Source organism: Elephantulus edwardii, unplaced genomic scaffold (assembly GCF_000299155.1).
Source record: "Elephantulus edwardii isolate Elephantulus edwardi_28Jun2011 unplaced genomic scaffold, EleEdw1.0 scaffold00098, whole genome shotgun sequence".
In the NCBI taxonomy this organism is placed as follows: Eukaryota; Metazoa; Chordata; class Mammalia; order Macroscelidea; family Macroscelididae; genus Elephantulus; species Elephantulus edwardii.
The window spans coordinates 11,821,130-11,830,260 of NW_006399848.1; the positions used below are offsets into that span (position 1 = coordinate 11,821,130).

At 39.9% G+C, this 9,131-nt stretch overlaps 1 pseudogene; it reads left to right on the forward strand.

Annotated features, from left to right (window-relative positions):
- The first annotated feature begins 7,852 nt into the window (after positions 1-7,852).
- Positions 7,853-8,907, forward strand: LOC102872444 (annotated as a pseudogene).
- The last annotated feature ends 224 nt before the right edge of the window (positions 8,908-9,131 follow it).

Genomic DNA, 9,131 nt, shown 5'->3' on the forward strand with positions numbered 1-9,131 from the left:
TCAGAAAATGAATTAGGATGACAGAAGAACGATTGATGCCTTCGAGGTGTGGTGTTGGAGAAGAGTGATGAATGGGCTGGCAAGAGGACAAACAAGGCTGTCTTTGAAAAGATTTATCCAGGGTGCTTTTTAGAGACAAGGTTAGTGGCATACTTTGGATATGTTGTTAGAAGGGACTAGTTCTTGGAAAAGACATCATGCTTGAGAGGGTGGATAATCAACAAAGGAAGAAAAAAAATCCACAAAGAAATAGATTGATACAGTGTTTGTAAAGATGACCTAGAATTTTTCTGAGATGATGAGAATATCACAGGTTAGGACAGGGTTCAGACCCACTGTTCATAGAATCACTCTGAGTTATAGCCCACTCAAAGGCACTTAAGAACAGTAACATCCAAAGAAAGTACTATTGAGAAATATTACACCAGTGTGTTGGAATTACAAATACCAAAAGTGGGATAGAAGTAGCTTTGAGGGAAAAACATGTACTATTTGTGTAGAGGTGAAAGTAAATTTTTGCCTGTCTAAATTCTTCCAAAGTTACCAATTTTGATGCCATGTTGTTGTTGTTATGTGCCATTGAATCATTGGTGACTCATAGTGACCTTTATGTATAATAGCCCTGAAACTTGCTCTATCATGTGCCAACTTCATTGTCTCTGACACACCTACCCCCATTAGCTTAGTCATTGAATCAATCCAACTCATCATGTGTCTTCCTTATCTTCTTTGTCCCTCCATCCTTCCAAGCATGATGTCCCTCCCCAAGGACTGGTCCATCTTTGCAACCTACCCAAAGGATGTCAGGGAAGCCTCAGAATCCTTGCCTTCAAGGAGCAGCCTGGTTTCACCCTCTCTAGTACAAAACTGTTTGTTCTCCTGGAAGTCCATGTTATATTCATCACTCTTCTATAGTACCATAGCTCAAAGGCATCAATTCTCTTTCTATCAGACAAAAATTTATCATTTCATAAAATAGATGCAAATCAAAACCACAACAAGATACCATCTCACTCCAGTAACAGTGGCGAAGTTTAACAGGACAGCAAGTACTAAATGTTATAGACAACATGATGAGATAGGAACCCTTATGCATTGTTGGTGGGACTGTAAAATGGTACAACCACTCTGGAAGGCAATTTGGCGCTTTCTCAAAAAACTGAACATAGAAATTCCAAAGGACTCAGCTATTCCACTGCTTGGCATATATCCTGAGAAAATGTAAACGGAGGCACAGAGACTTGTACACCAATGATCATAGCAGCATGCACTATAGTTATAAAATGGAAACAGTCCAAATGTCCAACCACAAATGAATGGATTGAGAAATTATGATACATTCACACAGTGGGATACTATGCAACACACAGGAGAAATGATTTTGTAAATTATTCCTTAACTTGGGAGGGACTAGAGATCATTATGCTGAGTAAACTAACTCAGTCCCACCATGACAAATACTGTATAAAACCATTATTGTGGAATGAGTACAAGGATCCAGGAGGGGTGGGAGAGGCTGGAAACAGAGGGATGAGGATGTGCAGGGGGAGGAGGGATTAATCATGAGGTTGTACAATTTGATGAGTGAGGGGGTAAGAGAAATGGAAAGAATTTGTTCTTTTTTTTTAATAGAGCAGTGAAACATTTACTTTTTTCTTCACACAATGTATTCGAATTTTGTAAATAAACTAGTTGTTTATATAAACTAGTTATTGTTGTTATGTGCCATTGAGTAGCCTGCAACTCATAGCGACCCAATGTACAACAGCCCTAAACCCTGCTCTAACCCTTGCCAATCATATTGTGTCAGACACCCTCATCCCCATTACCCCAGTGACTGAGTCCATATCATCGAGAGTCTTCCTCTCCTGAACTGTCCTTCCACCTTCCCGAGCATGTTGTCCCTCTCTAAGGACTGATCCCGCCTTGCAACATGTCCAAAGTATGTCAGACGAAGCTTCAGAATCCTTGCCTCCAAGGAGCAGCCTGATTTCATCTCTCCAGGACGCAATTGTTTGTTCTTCTAGCAGTCCATGATATAGTCAGTATTCTTCTCTAGCACCACAGTTTAAAGACATCAGTTCTTCTTCTATCATCCCTAGTCATGGTCCAGCTTTCTGATGTGTAGCAAGTAGTTGCAAAGACCATGGCCTGGATCACGTGCACCTTAGTCTCCAGACTGACATCATTGCTCTTCAGTACTTTGAACAGGTCTCTGACAGCAGACTGCGATTCATCTTTTAATTTCCTGGCTGCTGATGCCAAAAGTATTGATTGTAGAGCCAAACAAACTGAAGCTATTAATAATCTCAGTCTCTTCATCATCCACCATGATGCTGCCAGTCGGCCCATTGGTGAGAATCTTTGTTTTCTTGATGTTGAGCTTCAATCCATATTGAAGGCTGCAATCCTTGACCTTTAAATTAAACTAGTAGAAAAATTTAAAAAAAATAATTTAAAACTTTAAAAAAGGGGTTTTTATAGAAGATTTTCCCAATGCGTCTTATTTTTTGATACGTTGACTGCAGCTCTCATGGGTGTTGATTGCAAAAGCCCCAAACCCAGACTATAAGAGACAAAATAGGGCTAAAATAGAAGCCCAGATCAAAAGAGACAAAACTGGACCAAAAAGAAGGTTTTGCTTATGACATAAATAGGCTTGCAAGTATATTGAGAAATACACAAATAGGAGAGGGGGCGGAAATAGATTAATGGGACCCTCTAAAAATGAGGTCCCTGTATGCATAAAAACGTATTCAAAAGGGTGAACAAAACAAACAAATAAACAACCTACTGACTGGGATAAATATTTGGCTATGACATCTCAGACAATTGTCACATAACAAAAGTTTATAGAATTCTACACCACCCCACCATGTGGACACCACCCAACTTCATGGACACTGCCTCTCCATGTCTGTGTCAGGAGCACAAATATCACAGGGGAGTAGAGAGGAAATGGGAGGACAAAGGTGGTGGGAGGCCTGAGCCATCAAACCAGAATCGGCAGGGGGAAGGGACAAGCGATGCAGGAGAGGCAAGTAGAGGGGATTGAGCTGGATGCTGGCAGCGTGGGGTGAGGGTGGGAATATAACACATGGGCCAAAGGGATCAACACCTGATCTGTTATCTGTGCACTGTCATCAGATCTTTTATGCAAATGCTTGCCTGTCAAATATTGTTCTAAAACTGAGCACCCAAATTAAGACCGATGAGGGATTGGTCATCCTCTTCTGAAATAACAAGGCTTTGTAAACTCTATAGACAACAGAGCACACCTTCATTAGACTAACAGATACGACACTAGAGGCTGAGCCTTCATATTGTGATTTACAAAAGAGTGGGGAACAGTTCTAAATAGACCCCAGTTATTGGAATGTTGAATGTGAGAAGTATGAATGTAGAAAAATTGGAGATTATTAAGGAAGAAATGGAACACATAAATATCAGAATATTAGCTATTGGTGAAATGAAATCGATTGGTACAGGTAATCTTAAATCAGATAATCATATGATTTACTATGCTGGAAATTAAAAGATGAGATAAAATAGAATTGCATTTATAGTTAAAAAGACTATTTCTAGATCCATCATGGAATACAATGTTGTGAGTGACAGGAAAATATCCATATGCATAGAAAGAAGAACTGTTAATACAACTAGCATTCAAATTTATGCCCCAACAACCAGAGCCAAAGAGGGGAAAAAAAAAAATAGATGATGTCTACCAATTGTTGCAATCAGAAACCAATCACATGTGCAACCAAGATACATTAGTAATAATGAGTGATTGTTATTGTTAGGTGCCATCTAGTTATAGACAACTCCTAGCAACCCTATGAACAAAAGACCTGTCCACCATGGGCAACCATTATCACATTTGCCACAGTGTTCAGCATCACAGCAACCACAAGTTACCTCTGTACAGCAATGCATAGAACACTGTTATATGTCACCGACCACCCGACCACGGTCGTGACAAGAAACTCGAGGGGTTTCTTGGTGAAGAGCAGGTGAGGGACGAAGTCGGCGAAAATGAGAGTCTGCACACTAGGATGATGTAGAGAGCTCTGGTTTATTATGCTAAAAGCCTGCTTTTTATACATTTAAACTTGTTGAACTTGACTTATAGCCAACATTTTGTGATTACAAAGCTCACATAAGATTTTAACTAGAAAAAACAAAAAGAAAGTATTTTCTATTAATAAATAATAGCATCAGCTATTAAACATTCTTTGAACAGGAAGCACAGTGACCTTATGTTGGTCATCTGCTAGACAATGGTTAATGGTTTACATTTCACTTCCTTTCCTCTCCTACTTTGCGTCACTGTATCTTAGCTACTTTTGTTTTTGCCTTTGTACTCATGTTTGTACTGTACCTAAAGAATCTTAACATTTATTTTCTTACACTCTGGACCATTCCTATGTTTATCAGTAGCTTTTGCAACTTGTTTCATAAGATTTTAATTTGTTTTTGTTTGGCAATGTGCACTAAGGCGGACGACTTCCTTTAACTTGTTTTTACCAAGTTAATTTGTAATATTCAATTCTTTTTCCTTGGAATACAACCCATCTATTGAGGTCATCATCATAAACTTCCGTTTCTCATTAACTGTGACTTTCTGCTGTTGAAACTAGTCTAAACTTTCTCCTAATGTACAATTACATTGCTGAATATGAGTTGCAAGTATCACAAAAGAGGAATTAGATACATACTCAAAGATCATATTCAAAATTATACTTTTAAGAACAATCTCAATTTCTTTTATATTTTCATCTTGTTTGTTATCATTTCCAGGAACATCAAGTGGTTCCTGATTAAAGACTTTAGTTAAATCTTTATCCCAGTTCTGGTGAAGTTCCCCTGATTTTTCCCCAGAAACTCCCATTCTTATCAGAAACAGCACATAGCTTAAAAGAGAAAAGCAATTCCTAGAAGCAACTTAATTTCCAGAGGTTTCCCGGGATTACGAAGACCCATCTGTAACAAATATCCAGGCATCAGCCCACTCACAAGCACAGGGCTTGCAAGATTCCCTCTTATGCTATCCTTGAGGTCAGAGACCCCGTACAGGCACGGACGACCCATTTTGTCACACAGGCGTCGTGGCCGGAGAGGACAGCGAGGCGGGTGTGGCAGTTATACCACTTAGAAGAATGTTTGACAAAAGCAATTTAAACCAGGCCTGAAGGCCACAGATTAAAATCACCCACCTTTGGCTTGGTAGCATGACCTTCTGTCCTCTAGACCAACGTAGCACTCTCTATATTGTCATTTTTAAGTTTTTTAAGTGTCGTTTTTATATATTGTTTTTAAGTGTCATCATGTCGTAGACAACTCATAGTTACCCTATGAAATGAAAGACCTGAGCACGGTTCATAGAGTTTCCGGAGGCAAGTTTTGGAAGTGGATGCCACTCCTTCTTCCAAGCTTGTTTTAATCAGGGAGCTCCACCAAACACTGTCCACCAAGGGTAACCATTAGACACATCAGTGTCACAGTGTTTAGCATCACAGCAACCACGAGTTACCTCTGTACAACAATGCAAAGACCAGTGCTATACCACTTAGAAAACTGTTTGACAAAAAACAGTAGGAGGCCTTATCACATGGCCTCACCTCCCTTAGCGAATCAACATGCCATCCTAGTGCTCGCCACTCCCAGCCTCTGTAGAAACAGCTCCTGTAGAAATTGGGAACAGGAGAAAGGATCAGTAGTTTGGCAAACACGGACTTGATGACAGAAATGAGGCTGGAGACAGAATGATAGAATTCTGTACAATCAATGATTTATTCATTGCAAATACCTTTTTCCAAGAAACACAAATGGTGGCGATACACCTACTCCTCACCTGATGGCCTACAGATTACAGATTGATTACATCTGTGGGGAAAAATCACTGGAGACGCTCAAAAACAGCTGTGAAAACTTGGCTAATCTCTGGTTGTGGATCGGAGCATCACCTCTTTATACGCAAGTTCAAAATGAAGCTAAAACCTGTCCCCAGTGGATGGCACGGTTGGTAATTGTTACACTGGTAGCATAGCTTCCAGGGTCAAAGCAACACACAATCTACCACAGTATTACAGGCAAGCAGAAATGAGAGGAAGACTGTGGAAATTATAGAACAATATCATTAATACAGAGTGCTCTAGTGGCCTAGCGGTAACGAGCTGTATTGCTAAGATCAAGGCATGTGATTCGAATGTACTAGCTGCTCTGAGGGAGACAGATGGGCCATCTTTTCTGTGCAATTTACAGCCTCTGAGAACTTTCTATGAGTCCGTTCTGACTTGGCAGCACATAACAATATCATTAATATAATATACACATATAATCTTCCTGAAAGAATTTAACAATGGCTGGAGCAGTCCATCAACAGACAGCAGTCAGAAAGGCAAGTTGGTTTCAGACGAGGACATGGAGTAAGGGGTGCCACTGACAAAGTCAGAGAGATCTTGGTTGAAAGCAAAGAATATCAGAAAGAAGTTTAGCTGTGTTTTGTTGACTACGCAAAAGCATTTGATTCTGTCAATCATAACAAATTATGGGCAACACTGGGAAGAATAGGAATTCAAGAACATTTAATTGTGCTCATGTGGGATCTGTCCATACACCCCAAAGCAGTTATTCGAATAGAGCAAGGAACCACTACAAGCTTTAAATTCAAGAAAGGTAGGTATCAAGATTGTATTTTTTCAGCATGCCTAATGAAATTGTATGTTGAATGAATAATCTGAGCAGCTGGGCCATATGAAGAACATGGTATCAGAATTGGAGGACGATTCATTAACACTGTGATAGGCAAATGATACAATCCAACTTGCTGAAAATATAATTTATAAACTCAAAGACTTATATGAATTACATTTTACCTTAAAAAAAATCTTCACAATTGGATTAACAAATAATATCATGATAAACAAAAGACTGAAGTTCTCAAGGATTTAGTTTTACTTCAATCCAGAATCAATGCCCATAGAAGCAATAGCCAAGAAAAAAAATGTTATATCTTATTGGGCAAACTGGCGGCAGAGGATCTTAAAGTGTTAGAGAGCAAGGATGTTACTTCAGGGACTAAGGTGCCCTTGCTTCAAGCCAACATAAGTTTTCATTATAAAATACCTGTGCAAACCCTGGATCATAAATAAGGACTGAAGAAGATCTAATGCTTTCCCATTGTGGTGGCTGCAATGAATGCTTGCCAAAAGAACAAACATGGCTTTCTTGGAAGAAATGCAGCCAAAATGCTCCTTAGAAACGAGGACGATGAGATTTTGTCTCACATATTTCGCTACATTATCAGGAGGGGCCGGTTCCCAGAGAGGGATACCATGTTGGTCAAGTGCAGGTTCAATGAAAAAGAGGAAGATTCTGGAACAGATGGAATCCCATAGTGACTGTCACAATGAATGCACAGGGAAGCAGAGGAGGGATTGTTAGAATGGCCCAGGAGTAGATGGTGTGCTGTGCTGTGCTGTGCTGTGCTGTGCTGTGCTGTTTTGTTCTGTTGTGCAAAGGGCCACTATGAGTCAGAGCTGACAAGGACAATCTCAACACTCTGTGAGTATACATGAATTATGTGTGGTGGTATTTGTGATAAACTACAAATATTTAAACAGGGAGCTCTGGTGACCCAGATTGTTGTTGTTGTTGTGTACCATTGAGTTGGAACGGACTCATAATCGACCCTCTGCTGGGTGTTCAGAGGAAGTTATTGGACAGATTGCCCATCCTTGGCGGGTGGAGCAGCTGGTGGATTTAAACCATGTGGCTTCAGGATTGCAGCACAGCTTCTTGTCACTAAGCCACCAGAACTCTCTTAAAATATGGATTATGGGCTGGAGAGATGCCTCTGTTCCCTGCCAACCCCTTCCAACCAGATAAAAGGCCGTGAATGAGGACAATACTACAGTAGACTGGAGCCTTATTCTGGACATATGTGACAAAGTTGGAAGCACGCCTAACGGATGAAAAGATTGCCTAAAAGCCACAATGGAAAGGGCACACCGTAAAAGTCCTCATGTGACTCTGCAAGCTGCAACTCTTCTCGGGGCTCGTGTGGCGAACTGTGGAGAAGATTTCATTCATAAATATGCTCCTGAGATTTTGCAACAGAAGTGTGTGCTGTAATAAAAATAAGGCTCGTCTTAAAGGATGTGAAAAACTGAAATCTTTAATGGCAGAATGGTCAGAAGAATTCCGGAAGGACCCTCAACTGAGTCTCATATCTGCAACTAATCTATGAAAGAAGGAGTCAGTTTTGCTTCTGCAAGTCCATAGACTGTCTCAGCTGCCAAGAACGGCACATCAACGAACAAAACCAAAGAAGATGAAGACATAGCAGAAGCTATTGAATGATCATCGCAGGAGCAGAAGTAGCAGCACACAGAAACAAAATCCTTCTTTCTATCTGCAGAAATTCAGTTAAATAGTAAGATTGCCAGAAAAGTGAGGGCTTTATGTGATTTTTGAAGTTGTGGAGGACAAGGAACTCACTTTTAAACATGGTGAAATTAGTATTTTCTTGGATGACAGTGATACGAACTTGTAGGAAGAAAAGGATCACAGAGGAGCAGGACTCTTCCCACCTAATTTTGTAACAACTGATTTAAACCTGGAGTCTCAGGCAGCGGGTGTAGGCAAATTGAACGGAATTGATGACGATGTGAAACAAGTTATAACAGAGCCTGAACCTGTCTGTATAGATGGGGATAAGATGGGTAGAGCTCTGCAGGTACTCCAGAGCATTGATCCAACAGATCCAGAACCAGATCCCAAGACCTCTTGGACTTAGAAGATATCTATCAACAGATGAGTCCAATGGTAGACGACAAACTGGAAGAGATTGAGAAGAAGCATTCAGAAATGCCTGAGTTGAATTTATTTTTATCTGAGGAATAAGAAAGTATTTAAAATGAAAGAAAAATATTTTACAAGGGACCTGATGGGGTAATAAACATTCTTTACTGATTGTTATTGAAAGCATAATATATATTTTGATTTCTTCTGATTGCCACTTTTTAATATATAACAACAAAGTTTATAAAGTGGGGTTTTTTTTAACTGATTCTATAACAGTTCTTGAAATAAGCTGATTTTTCCCACTGAACAGTTGATGTGCTGAA